The sequence below is a fragment of the Nymphalis io genome, chromosome 19, assembly GCF_905147045.1.
Source record: "Nymphalis io chromosome 19, ilAglIoxx1.1, whole genome shotgun sequence".
Taxonomy (NCBI): Eukaryota; Metazoa; Arthropoda; class Insecta; order Lepidoptera; family Nymphalidae; genus Nymphalis; species Nymphalis io.
Window position 1 is genome coordinate 9,938,811 of NC_065906.1, and position 15,995 is coordinate 9,954,805.

The window sequence follows — 15,995 nt, forward strand, 5'->3', positions numbered from 1 at the left end:
TGTGCAATGTGGAGATAATTTAATCAATTAGGCTTAGCGATAATACCATATTTTTTTAGCACTCATTGAAAAAAATATTTTAGCACTAATATTACTCTGAAGTATATTATAAGACAAAAATAAAATGTTATCCGATAGAGACTTAATATATAAGAGTAGGAATTTTGGTCAGTTTGCAGTAAATATTTCTGTACTTAATAAATGTAATATAAGTATATAAATTTAGTAATGTTATAAAAAAAAAACGATTTCTTTTAAATGATTTAATCATTGTATTATAAAATTGGATGTGGATAAATCAAGTCTTTTAAAAGTTTTTCTCGATTTCGATTTTAATAAATGGCAGACACTCAATGACAGTCCATACTTATAACTTTGTCGACATTCCGATCGGAGTTTAGCAGTCGTAATTTCAATTGAAATCTGACAGTGGAAAATCGAAGATCTGTATCATTTCCAATTACATTTGAAAACGTTTGACTCTAATCAGGACATTTGAAAGGCTGTTGACTTTTCTTTTATAGATGCAGAACACATACTTATATTACCTTGTACGTATCAGACAAATCTTAGAACACAGTTTCAAAAGGGACAGGAATTATATATCTTTCAGCAAGTGTAAATAATTAATAAAAACTAATTAAATTGTATTTAATTTTATTATGTAACTTGATTTTCGAAAAAGTGTAACTACTGAGTTTCTTGTCGGTTCTTCAGTATTGCATTTAATTTAATCTTGTAAAATGACGCAAAAATGCTCGCAAGAGACCATATAAAGTATATTTATATCTAGTTTTATTTTTGTTTTATAAGCACTATATTCTTTGAACATCACTACTCAAAGACTTTGTAGTTGTAATAATTATAATACAATCATAAAAATAACCAACTTAACAATGCATTGCACTTTTTGCGTTACTTTTTTAACACCCAGTTGATATAAAGGTTCTTTTTATTTTAAACAGGTGACCCATTTGCAGTGCGCAAATGGGTCGTCTGATGGTGTCTTCAACACCACCCATAGACATAGGTATTATATGAAAAGTCAACCATCCATTTCAACGTCAATGCGCTACCAATGGAAGGTATCCCAAGGCTTGTGGTGCAAGTATGTCACATGTGCCTGTGGTTACACTGACTTACCTTTCAAACCGGAACACAATAATAAAAAGTATTGCTTTTTTTGAAAGATTACGATCTTCATATAAGACAGTATATTTTTTGTGACCTCTTTATTGATGTGTGTCAGTAGTCTTCCTTGTTTAATTGATTATCTTGACCTTTAATGGGATTCTAAAACTCTCTTCAGCTGCTCTTCCATTAACCGATTCGTGAGATTACCCAAGTTTTTAAGAGATATGTTGCGAGAAGCTGTTCAGACTTTTTTCGTCGGTATATTTGAAACTAGCTAATTCCGCAGGATGTGTTCTAAAGCACTACTACGCAAAAACAAGTGCACTCCCTATAATTCTTAAACCGATAGAATGGCAAATACGGCTGGAAAGTGTTTTTGGCGCAAGACCAACAGCTTTACGTGCTTTCCGAGACAAGAGAGTGTCAACACTATCAACTTACAGACTTGACTAAAATTTTGTGCATAGGTCCCTTTCTATAACACCATATTCATCGTCTGATAGATAATTATCAAAACATGGAGATTATAAGTCACTATCATCTTCTTCGCTTCAGCCCCCAGTGGTAAGATCACCTAAATCTTAAAAAATGATTGTGGGTTCAAACCCCAACAAGTATCACGGAATTTTTATGCGCTTAATGTTTTTCATTAACATCTCGTGCTCAGCAGTGATGAAAAACATGGTGAAAAATCCTGCATGTTTTAGATAAAAATCTGCCATATGTGTATCCTCAAATCAGTAGTCGCGGAGTCGTGGAGTCGTGGTAGCATGCTCAAGCGAACCCATGAAGCCCCTCGAAGAGACGGAGAGAGTGCCGCTGGTTTTTAGTGGGTATTCGTCGGCGAGTCTCACATACCACCCTACTACAAGTAGGGGAAACGCGTAAATGCATTTTCCAGCGAGATATAGGGTAGTAAGCCCTAAACTTCTCCTCAATAACAACAAATGGTGAGGAGGCCTTAATCCAGCGGTGATACACTTTGTTACTTTACTTACTTTACTTTACTTAAGTAAAATTACTCAAGTTTCGAATTTAGAATATAAGTTAGGATATACATAATATTATAGATATCTTCAAATTTGATTAATTTAAGTTTATCAATCAATATACCTACAAAAAATGTTAGGTAGAATTAAAAAAGCATAAGATATATAAAAATAAAAATATAGATTCATATTTATACGTCCGCAAATATTTGATATTGTATTTGACTCATTAACTAACTTCGCATTTTAATTTACATTTAAAACAAATGTAAATTAAATTAATTCACAACATTATAAAAAAACAATTATAATGAAGCAAGTTATACAGATATAAGCAAAAATAGCTGCAGATTATAAATAATAACTTAGATCGTTCTCCCTCACCTGAGTAATGTCTGCACTCGCCCTTAGATAACGTTTCAATTTGTCTCTCTAAATACGTAATAAGTCAAAGTTGATCTTAAAATTGTAGCATCTCTTTAACTTGCTAAAGATTTAATGTGTCCATATTTTGTATTTAGTTACTTACAATTTTGTTTTAGTATGAAAACTAATTTTAACATTTAATGTCTATTCCCAAGATTTATGGCGATTATTTATGGTGATGGAAATAAATGGTTTAAATGTCTGACGGCACCAAAGTCTATGTGCGATGGTAACCACTTGCCATTATGTAAAGTCTTACATTTATATTTCGATGGTATGATAATCAGACAAGAGGCACATGGCTAGACATCTTTCATTTCCATAGAACCGAACTGTAAGAATATGAAAATGTAAAAGATTTATCTTAACTTAGAATTACGTAAATCGGACAAATAGCAACTGTTTAAAAATGGAATGTTTATTCTAAAAAAGCAACAAAACGGCATAATTGTAATATTCATTGATATGAGTAGGGCTTTTCTTTAGGAACAAACTCGAAATCATCGTAGAAAATGATCGTGAATTGTCAGAAAGTTATATGCGACATTGACCATAATAAATAACAATTAATGAATACACGCATCAAAATAGTATCACCATAAGTCGGTTGTCAACTTTTTAGTAAGTTATAAAGTTCTACAGAATAGCACTACAGTTATGTTAACCGAATAAAATATGATGTTACAAATTTACCGAAAATCAAGAATATTTACTCACATTTTCAAAATCTTCTTAGAACATATCCAATATCCTATTCCCTGCTCAACAACATATCCAAAAGTCAATAAATATTGTTGTCACAAAGCAAATGCACTGTATGCATTTATTTGCACTTTCTCCGCATAATAAATCTAATAACATTCAAATACAAATCGATGGTCGAATGATTGGAATATTCATTTTAACATTGTCAGTATTTGATATATCAATGTAATCATCCTTGCCTTTGTGGCGTTTTTAAATGAAATAAACAATGTACTTTTTGCCGATAAGTCTCTTGTAGGAAGTTGGTTCTATAAAGTTGGTTGCAAGTTGGACGCTCGTTTGTAATACGACACAAGTTAATCGATTAAAGCGGTGTTATTAGAGGATTGTAAAGTTTGTTATCGGATATCGGTTTGTTCAGGTCTTATTCTAGTATGAGTGTATGTGTTGATATGTATTCAAAAGCTGTTTCTTGCGGCTTCATCCTCGTGGTTTAGCTCTGCTGAACCGATAGGGATTTATTTATAAACTAGCTACCCGTCCTGGCTTCGCATGGGTAGAATAGGTTTCTATATAAAAGGTTTATATCGTAATAAACAATATAACTCAATTGGTTTACGCGGCGCACGCCAATAAAACTTCCATAAGGTATGATTTTTTGAACATTTTCAGCAGTCGTTATATTATAGACAATTTACCCAAATACTTTTAATGAATTAAACATCTAAACTTTCGTCATGAATTACTCCGTCCATTGATGAAAACCGCATGGATATCCGTTCAGTAGGTTTGACGGTTGTATGGCAGTCAAATTAGTTTCAATATATAGTAATATGTATATTTAGCTGTTACACAAAACATTTACGACATACAAATATATACAGAATATACTAATATAAATCAAGTCGCTCGCCAAAATGCTACGTATTCATCGAAAACAAATATTACTACAAAATTCAGTGGTGCTTAACTGGAATTGAACCCGCGAATTGAACGGCTTAGAATCACGTGTTCTAGCTTCTGAGCCATCGCCTCTTAGGAACGCATAGATAACGACAATCATAGAAACATTCATTTTATAAAATGAGGCGAATAACTAAACCCAACTTACTACGGGCAGTGAGATTGTACCCCATGTTGGCCCCCCATGGCCACCTGATGGTAAGTGGTCACCAACGACCATATACATTGGCATTGTAAGAAATATTAACCATCGCTTACATCGCCAATGCACCACCAACCTTGGGAACTAAGATGTTATGTCCCTTGTACCTGTAATTATACTGGCCTACTCACCCTTCAAACCGGAATATAACAATACCAAATATTGCTGTTTTATGGTAGAATATCTGCTGAGTGGGTGGTACCTACCCAGACTTGTTCACGACTGTAATTGTACTATTTTACATAACCGTAACAGCCTGTAAATGTCCCACTGCTGGGCTAAAGGCCTCCTCTCCTTTTTTTGAGGAGAAGGTTTTGGAGCTTATTCCACCACGCTGCTCCAATGCAGGTCGGTGGAATGTGTATTCCACCAACTTACGATGTTTTTTTCACCGTAAAGCACGAGATGAATTATAATCACAAACTAAGCACATGAAAATTCGTTGGTGCTTGCCCGGGTTTGAAACCACGATCATCGGTTAAGATTCACGCGTTCTTTCATTTCATTCACTGGGTCTTCTCGGCTCTTTTTTCTTTATTATACTATTTTATATATAATATGTTTATTATAATATCTTGATTATCTTAAAATACTGGTCGAAATTGTAGAATAAACAGCATTTTTTTATAGAAAACATTTAAAGTGAATAAGAAATGGTGTGTGAATTTATGTTTTTTGCTGGTCTATTATTGTTAAACATAATAAACAAGACACTCACGGTGACTTATCTCCCTCTTTTACAGTTTTCAAAAATAACAAAATATAGAATGCTTCTCACGAAGACGTTGAAATCGAGTAAAATATGAATAGCTTTGGCCAAAAATCCTAACGTAAGCCTTCGTAATCGCAATGGTAGAACGATATAGATTTACCGAAGGGATACAACATTCTAGGGATGAAAAGGTACCGATGGAAACGGCGAATGTATAAATCATAGGAACCTAAACATGTCCGGTTGACAAAAAGGGTGATTTCAGAGAATTTATGGATACTCCACCCGTGTTGCGAACATATAAATGAAATTATATATTGTGAATTATTTGATGCTATTTGTTTTTATATATTGTTACTCTACTAAAACTCTATGCTTACTTTTCATATCCATTTTAATCGCAAACGAAAAAAAAAAATCTCACTTCCGTTTCCACAATACTTAAGCGATTTGAGCGATGTGGTGGTCTATTGTGACAAATAATGCGTTTAAATAAAATTATATCTTCAAACAAACTCTTTTACGTCCCATTCAATAACGTCACTCACATATCTTCATAAAACTTGAAGTTTTTTGAATATTAATAATCATTTTCAAAAATGTATGTACTTAAAGTTGTAATATGTATACAATGAAAGGTAAAGAGAATTTCTTCTATCGTTAAAGAGTAAAGTTTATCGAAAGCTTCTTATCTGCCATAAGCAGAAAAAAGTAAAAACTTCTATGAAAAGTTTTTACATGGAATTAAACAGTTAAAAATGTTTCCGGCTTTCCAAGAATTATTAACCTACACCCTATTATAAGTCGGTTTTGCTTTCGATATAAGCATTTTATTAAAAAAATAAACAATAATGTTTATAAATGAAATATATAAATTGAGCTCAAAGAAGAATATTAGTCATAGATACATATATATTTCAAAACAAGTTTTTATTTGGTGATATTTAATAAATTACAATATATAGAAATCGTAATTAAAAATGTGAAATTTCTTTTCAATTGATGAAATTGATTTAAAATTCAGTTACAAAATGACCCACACATACTAACAGGTGGAGTTAAAAACCTTGTATGTGAAATAGCATTGAAATTGACATTCACAAACAAAAAATAACTAGTCTCCATTGCCGTAATCTTGCTTTAGATTTAAAAACAATTAGTTTCTATTGAGAAAAAAACTATTGAAAATCTCGATTATAAGCGGAGTGAACTCTCCCAAGTCCATCCATCAATGCAAGACAGCTAGGTCAGATTTTAATCTCTATTGAAAAAAATAGAACTTCTTTGAATCTCATTTGAAAGTTCTTTAATTTAACATTGATAGTTTCTTTTGATTTTAAAAATAAATATAAAGCTAAAAATTTTGTAAAGAACGGAAGAACAAAACGAAATTAAAAACGAAACAAAGTTTTTTTAGTTCTTGTCGTGTATATTTATACGTAGCTTATACAAGGCTATAATCATGTCATTCACAACTCTAAGTTTGATAAACTTGTCACAGGAATTCACTCTGTATCCTGAAATGTATACAGCTGCGTAATAGCATAAAGACTCGCTGCACTATCGACCTTACATAGTTACAATACGAACTATTTACGTTACACGTGCGTATTGTAGCCGTCTTAGGTATTCAGGCTTTAATGGAGATTTGCAGTCTGATAGAACGAATCTGATTATATGACGATTCCTTACAAAGTAAGGTTCATTTCAGACTATACGATATGACTTAATTGCTGCAAGATAGCATGTTTCCTAGGTGGTTAAATCGATTAATTTTAGTGATTTTAAAAACGTTTATTGTCCTTACATATATAAATATAAATTTACAATTATTAACCATTTATTTATATAATAATTATGGAAGTAAAGATATTGTGTTATTCAAAATATTATCTTTTTTTACAACGATGTTTACTCATTTATAAACAGCTGGAGGAGCTGGAATCTTGTACAAATCAGTGAATGATTAAATATACTAAAATGAAACGGATTTTGAAAACAATCGTGAGCTACTTGAGAAACCGGTCAAATTAATTGTCATGTTAGAAAGAGCAAGAAAATTCCGATGATGATACTAAATAAACCATATGTATTTATAATATTATTTTACAATAAAAATTACTAGAAGTTGGAAGAAGTATACCCAATACTTCTCAGAAAACACGTAAAGCCGTTAATCCTGTGCTTTCTTTACGGTTGTGTCGGATTGCCGTCCCATCGGATTGTGAGAGTTAGGGAATAAAAAGTGCACCTGTGTTTGCGCACACACTTGTGCACTATAATATGTCTGATTCACTTATCTCTCTTGAGATGGCCGCCACAGCCGATCAATAATCAAGAGTAAAAGTAAGTATCATATATAAGATGACGTAAGAATGTTTAATCGAGTCCGATTTAAGAAAATATGTGTACTGTTATATCCGATTTAATTTAATATAACATCACTGGCAGACGGAGCATAAACACTTATGAGAGTTTTTACGTATTTTGTACATATTTAAAAAAAACTCCTATATAAAGTGTCGTTAGTCTGGCTCACACCTAAAGTTACGGCTCTAACAGCATTACGGTATTAATATCTCAAAGATGAGGTATATAATGTATTCCTAAGCATTGTGTTTAGCTTACATTAGATCCTCATTCAATTAAACGTCCAAGCAAATCCCCTTAGAATATTATTGTACTAAAGTGGATAATTTCTCTAAAATTAGAAAATAAGTTTATTTAATACCTAATTTGTTAAAACAAATCATAAAAAGCACAAAAAATCATTGCAATACAATAAACCCTCGCCTCCAGACTTTATAATTTAAATAAAAATGTTATTAATTTTATTGTAAGCAACGATTGTTGCAAAATAAATTTAGCTCGCGGAAATTCTTTCGAAAATTATTCTCAGCTGTGTTATTAATATCTGGCACGTTTATATTTTTTTAACAAACAAGAAGCAAGTATAATATATATAAATGATATTAAGTAAAATTGGAGGATATTTTTTTTTTTATATATATTCGCCGGGATGGCAAATAGAGTCATTTGCCATCCCGGCGAATTGAATTGAATTTGCCATGTCAGACTCCACCTGATGGTAAGTGGTAGTAGAGTCCAAACGCGATGACGGCCAGTACAGACGGGAAAAACGTTCTGCACTAGCCGCCTTCGCCTTGCCGGCCCGCAAGATGCCTCTTCACGCCTCGTTTGAAGGAACCCGGGTTGTAAGAGAAGGGGAACACGTGAGCTGGTAAGGAATTCCATTTCTTGGAAGTGCGACAAAGAAATGAGTCGCCAAATTTCTTTGTTCGCGATGGAATTGATGTCACAGTTAGGCGGTGACATCGAGAACCAGCTCGCGTGGACTTAAGAAGGAAGGGGGAAGCAGGAATTAGAGAGAATAATTCCTCAGAGCACTCGCCGCGATACAGTCGATAGAAAGTCGATAGAAATGTGAGAGCGCATACCTATGTTTTCTTGGCATTAAACTCAACAAGATTATCAGAGCCCCATTTGGCGATGAGCTCTAATGTCCTATCGAGTTCAATGATAAGATCCTTCCGCTTCTCCTCAATTTCCGCTCGCCCAGCCACTGCGCGTCCATGGTATCCACCATGCACTGTACTATCGTCTGCATAGCAATGTATGTTCCCAAGAGAGAGCGTATGATTGAAAAAAGAGGTTGGGAGATAGCAAAGATCCCTAGGGGACCCCAGCATTCACTACATAGAATTGTGAAGCGCAACCATCAACTAAAACACGAAGGCTACACTTGTGTAGGAAGCTGGCAATCCAGATGAATAGCTGAGCAGGCAGACCATATGCCGGCAGCTTGGAGAGAAGACTTCTATGCCAGACCCTGTCGAAAGCCTTGGAGATATCGAGGCTGACAGCCAACGATTCTCCGTGCTTTTTGATAGCTTCACCCCAGAGGTGTGTTACGTACGCTAGAAGATCACCTGTGGACCGTTTTGGTCGAAACCCGTACTGACGATCATTAATTAGACAGTGATTTTCTAGGTAATGGATCAGTTGGTTGTTTAAAATCCGTTCCATCACCTTACAAAGTACTAAGGTGATAGCTATTGGCCGATAATTTGCCGGGTCAGACCGATCCCCTTTTTTAGGAACCGCTTGCACATTAGCTCTTTTCCAAGCCTCCGGCTCACATCCAATCATAAATCAGGAAGAGAGAGAAAGTTGGAACAAGCGCGTTAACACAGGAGACAGCTCCGCTAGCTTTCCGTACATCAAGTGATTGCAGCTACGCACGCACATCACGCCTGATTTTGATGTCAGGCATCGTATGGCCACATGAATGTATTGTTGGTGGCAGCGCACTACAATCATCGATGATGGAATTATCGGCCAAGAGTTTAGCTAGGAGATCAGCTTGCTCTTGCGGACTGTGAGCTAGCGATCCGTCCGGATTTCTGAGCGGTGGCAGCGGAGGTTGGCAGAAATTGTTTTGCACAGACTTGGTCAGACGCCAGAAGCTACGGGAGCCCCTAGGATGCGAAACAAGGTCATGACCAATCTGTACAATGCGCTGTGCATCCGCTCTCGTGTATGTCTTTCTACAGGACTTGGAATTTTTATTGTACTTTGCTTTTAGTGAGTCAATGTTAGATGCCCCGCTAATGCAGCCGTTGATCCACTTGCGATATGCCGCCTGCTTAGATGATACAGCATCGGTGCATTCACAAGTGATTATACTGGTGGTAGGGCTTTGTGCAAGCTCGTCTGGGTAGGTACCACCCACTCATCAGATATTCTACCGCAAAACAGCAATACTTGATATTGTTGTGTTCCGGTTTGAAGGGTGAGTGAGCCAGTGTAATTACAGGCACAAGGGACATGAAATCTTAGTTCCCAAGGTTGGTGGCGCATTGGATATGTAAGCGATGGTTGACATTTCTTACAATGCTAATGTCTAAGAGCGTTGGTGACCACTTACCATCAGGTGGCCCATATGCTCGTCCGCCTTCCTATTATATAAAAAAAAAAAAAAGTGAACCAACGGTTACGCGTACCCCTACTGACGAGATCTGAGCTAGGAATGTAGTATTCCATTCCCAACATGATCTCGTCAGCAACAGCAGCGGCACTAGCTGTCGGGTCATTCACTGTCACTGAAGCAACGTTCCTTCCAAGGGACCGACGCATAGTAATCACGCATACCGTCCCAATCTGTGCACCGCTGTACGACCGTTATTTCTGTTTTGTTGCGCTACCATTTGGGAAAAAAAAATGGAAAAGAGACGTGAAGCGAGCGACGTATTGCCACGATGGTGATGGGCAAAGTGTGGAGGCGTGTTTCCCCAAGTGGTTGCCAAAAGGAAAAATATACTGACCCACCGGACGGAAGGGCCCCCGAATCCCCCCAGAAGTGGCCGCCGGGACCCCACCTTCCGGTCACCAACCGGCACGACGGTCCACCCCGAGATTATGCGTGGCCTGGTGGGGCAGCCTCGCGAGCTGGTTAGGCACGCTCGGGCCCCTGTACTATGCCACGGGCGGCCAGCGAAACAGCCGTTTCTTCGGGTCTCCCTGTCCGGCAGGTCAATACAGTTTCCCCCGGCATTGGTTCAACAGCCGTCTCCATTGGACCAACACCCATCGCGGCAATACTCGCTCGGGCATTGGCAGTACGCTGGCTGACCTCGAAACGCGGCTGCAAGCCACTTCACGAGTTTTTCACCATGCGTACGGTGGTAACAAGCCAGGCGGATGATTAACATCCTACCATCAGATGAGCAGATAGTCGCTCAGATATTTGTATTATATTTGTATTGGCCATTGGATATATTTTTTTTATATATTTGCCGGGCGCTCCACCTGGTGGTAAGTGGTAGTACAGTCCAAACGCGACGACGGCTAGTACAGCCGGGAAGAATGTTCTGCACTGCCGGCCCGCAAGATGCCTCTTCACGCCTTGTTTGAAAGAACTCGGGTTGTAAGAAGAGGGGAACACGTGAGCTGGTAAAGAATTCCATTTTTTGGAAGTGTTTGTCACACTTCCAATAAATTGTGAAAATGTTGCCAAATTTCTTTGTGCACGATGAAATTGATGTAAGGCGGTGACATCGAAAGCCAGCACGCGTAGACTTATGAAGGAAGGTGGAAGCAGAAATAAGAGAGAATAATTCCTCAGAACACTCGCTGTGATACAGTCGATAGAAAGCGCTCGGCGCTGCTATCTCTCAACGCAATTGTAAAGGTTCGAGTGTGTTTGTGACCTTTACGTCGCAAATAACGCGAACCACTCGTCGCTGCAACCGATGTAAGGTCTCCAGTCGATACTTAGCGGAGCCATCCCAAAGGTCTAAGCATGTGTTTATAGTTTGTGATTATATTATCAATAAAATAAATATAGCTATTAACTTTTTCATCTCTAGGTTCTATAATTATTCTGAATCACTAATCTTCGACATCGTTAAATCGAGGTCAATGCATAACTGCTTGATCTAACTACGTCAAAGTGCTTCGCAGTTATATATAATTGACGATTAGATCATTTTAATGACACCTGGACGCACATTGTAAAAAAAAGGATATGGTGATTTTATTATATAATATTTGTATAATGTACAGTACAGTACAGTACAGTAACAGCCTGTAAATGTGTCACTGCTGGGCTAAGGCCTCCTCTCCCTTTTTAAGGAGAAGGTTTGGAGCTTATTCCACCACGCTGCTCCAATGCGGGTTGGTGGAATACACATGTGGCAGAATTTTGATGAAGTTAGACACATGCAGGTTTCCGCACGATGTTTTCCTTCATCGAAAAGCACGAGATGAATTATAACAGAAATTAAGCACATGAAAATTCAGAAGTGCTTGCCCGGGTTTGAAACCACGTTAATCGGTTAAGATCCACGCGTTCTTACCACTGGGCCATCTCGACATGTATAATGTAATAATACATTTATTCAGCACTATAAATAAAATTGGTTTATTTAATATATTCAAAAAGTGTTTCAAAATTGCAAGAAAACCATTATACTCTTGAAAATAATCTCTTATGTGTTCCAGACTTTACTGCCTCGTTGGTCTAGTGGCTTGATATAAGCCAATTCCCAGGTCGGGCCATTAAAAAGTTATTGGGTTTTTTCCAACAGAAAATTCTCAGTAGTAGCCCGGAGTCTGGAAGTTAGAAATGTGTACATTCCCGTGCACACACTTGTGCTCTATAATATCTCCTGCGCAGTTGGATAATCTCTCTTGAGACTGGTCGCCGTGGCCGAAATCGGTCTGGAGGACAATATTATTATTCCACACATGTATGTTACTCATTCTTCTCAATCGATGTGTAAGTAAATTATTTATGTTGTCACCTTATTAACATTTTAGTTACTTACTTATAGAACAAGTATAAAAACGTCATTAAACCGCCTGTAAGTTGTAACTTATAATTAATATTCTAAAGTAAATTATTTATTAGATTTTAATTATTAGAATAGTGTCATTTTATATTTTGTACAACTAAAATTTAATTAAAATTTAAATCATACTAACAGTATAATAATGACAAAACTGTTTTCACTTTTTAATTTTTTATTATGCTACTATAAAATCCGGCTCGAATAACCAACTTTAAAAACTGATTATTTCTCAAAATGAAAGTCACTTAAAATTTCATATAATATTATTAGGTACAGTTTGACGAGATATTATTAATATAATAACACTTAATACAAATTCATACAAAATGAATATCAATGTTATTTTATTGCTTGTAATTATATTAACCCTTATTAAGGTAAATATAAAAATTAAATATTTAAAGCAAAACATTTACTTGTATTTTTTTTTTTATAAAAAATATGTGTTTAAATAATATGTATCAACTTAAGTTTTAAGTAAAATAATTAAGCAGTATGACTTTGGCCTTATAAATATAATTAAATGTGCTACAACAAGACCTAATTAAGAAAGAATGCCATCGTTTAACAATGTTCTTCGTATGGAACAAAGAGGGAAACCTAGATAGCAGCAAAGGGCAGTCGGTATTTGAATCATTTAATCAAGATCTGCTTTGAGTCAACCTCTATAGGAGTTCCACAAAACTTCGGGTGATGTCTTATTTGCAGCGGATAATCAAAATTACGCTCTGAAAAATAAGTTCAATTGGTAAGTGGCCATTCTTTATAATTTTGACAATATTTACAAATCTTTATGACCATTATTTTTATGTGATACCAATAGATATCGAACATGTTGTAGAAAAAATATTAAGCTTTGACGCTATAACAGTTAACAGCTTGAAATACATCTTGTCTAAATAATATATAAAAATAAATCTTCTAAGCAGTTGACAATTTAACGCTATCGATGAGCGCCACCATTAAAACGTACAAAGCGACCATCTCTCAACAGCCTGTGAATATCCCACTGCTGGGCTAAATCTCTCCTTTTTTGAGGAGAAGGTTTGGAGCTTATTCCACCACGCTGCTCCAGTTCTGATTGGTGGAATGCACATGTGGCAGAATTTCAGTAAAATTATACACATGCAGGTTTCCTTACGATGTTTTCCTTCACCGTAAAGCACGAGATAAATTATAATCACAAATTAAGCTCATGAAAATTCAGTGGTGCTTGCCCGGTTTGAACCTACGATCATCGGTTAAGATTCACGCGTTCTTACCACTGGGTCATCTCGGCTTCGACTATCTCAAAGCATCCAAACTAGACGAATCCCATAGCCAACAGATAGCAAAACGCATACAATTCAATGTTATACCCGTACATTTTAAATAAGGTAATAACATAGAATTAATTATATCAAACAAAAAATAAAATTAGATGTAAGCAATTTACATATTAAATTCTCAAGAACCGAGATTGTTTTTTTATAGTAAAATTTGATATTTATAAAAAAGTAAGTTATATTAATTATAAATCGATAAAATTTGACGTTAGTAAGTCATCTATTATTTTTTATTTATTCTTCTTACTTTACAACATACTTATTTACATTTACATTATATACATGTATATCATATTGAAGTGTGTAGTTTTGTGAGAATACTTAAATTTGTGTTGAATCTCTGTTGCTTATTGCTTGCTAAATAGTTTGCAACCCACTGTTTTCGAGTACGATCTGCGCGATCTATTTGGACATCATGGCTTAATTTGAACATAATTTATGAAATAAATTGATCAAGTGGATGAGAATATTTAACTGAAACACTAATTATAATTTAAGAAATAGCAGAAGTATAACGGTTAATTAATTAGTACGAGTATCACTAACGCTCGCTTTGCCGGAGGAAAGCTAAATATGTCATTACCACTTTGACCATATGTATAATGTAAAAATAATGTTGATACTCATATTTACCCTTGAGTATCATAAAAGGCGGATAAGGAAGAAAAGAAAGAAAAACCATAGTGATTTGTTTCCCAAAACAAAGTTAGCTGGCCCTACAAATAGCCTCCTCTGGGAGCTGAGTATACCTCGTATGATGTAATTGTCACAACAATTCCAATTACCAAATGAAGATACGCGTTACAGAAAATCACTCATTGTGTCGCTACATAGGTGTCACCAGAGCAAGTTTGGGCTAAGACTGGAAAGTATTGTAGTACTAGCAATTGTCCGCGGCTATCCTGACTCATAAGAACACAATTCACCTGGGCGATACAGCTGCTATTTTCCGTATCACCCTTACCAGTCATCTTTGGCAAATTGTAAAGCTTCAGATCAAGCAATTTCGGGCCAATCCAATTTAGAAATTCCTGCAGTGGGCTACTGAACTGGAAAACTCCAGGATTCGACAAACTACTTTATTACTGACTGTATTAAGGTGTATATCAGTTTCATCCTTTTTGAAGTATAAGAAATATACTACCAGTGTCAATTTCCGTCAGATGCATTTATTCATTAAAATAAAAGATTAAAACAGCTCAGTAGACATGTTACTTATGTAAATATAAAACACATTTTTTTCTAACTATTACGGACTAGAATGAAACAAAATACTACTCATACGAGTGATGTCAGGAACAGCTTAGTGACGTCATGCGGCCAACCACTGCTGCCAACGTCAGCAAAATTAATCCTAAGCTTGAGCAACGAAACGAGCAGAGCAGTTGTCAGAATATCTTATATTATTCTTAAACATATGTATGTATAACTAAGAACATTTATTATTATTAGTTATGTTATCTATAACAAAAAAAATCAGATGCATGAAAACCAGTTACCCCAAAAGCAGAGAATAAACAAAATTTATGAAATAAATCACATAGACAAAAAACCGTATCATTCTACACGTTAAAAAGTAACGTTAATTATCAATTCATGTTTCAGAATTTTAATGAAAAATTTATTGGAAAACAATATTAAATTATACCCATATTTCAAAACCAACAAAACTATCAATTATAAAATTCACAAGTTTATAATCTATATCATATATTTACCATAGTTAACCACGAACTATTACACGGAATGGATTCAATTTCCATTTAATACTTTTTGGAGCTAAGATATAAGTTCAAAATAAACTGGGGCATATGCTGTCAGCTTTAGTTGGAACTGACTTTATATTTTTTTCGTTATGACATATATTATATATATACTGACTGCCTCGTTGGTCTAGTGGCTTAATCAAAGAGCCGCAGACCTGGAGGTCCTGGTCCTGGGAGCAGCCCGGAGTCTGGAAGTTGGAAGTGTGTATACTCACGTGCCTCGGAAAGCACGTAAATCCATTGTGCGTGCGCCTGAACTCTTACCGGTCGGGTCGGATTGCCGTCCCATTGGATTATCAGAGCTAGGGAATAGAGAGCGTACCTGTGTTTGCGCGCACACTTGTGCACTATAATATCTCCTGCGTTGGCTAATCTGTCTTGAGATTGGCCGCCGGGGCCA

General features: G+C 35.8%; 1 protein-coding gene across 5 annotated transcripts in view; it reads left to right on the forward strand.

Moving 5' to 3' along the window:
- LOC126776125 (uncharacterized) overlaps positions 1 to 15,995 on the forward strand; it is a 585,155-nt gene that overhangs the window by 486,184 nt on the left and 82,976 nt on the right. The gene's annotated exons all lie outside the window — the stretch shown is intronic.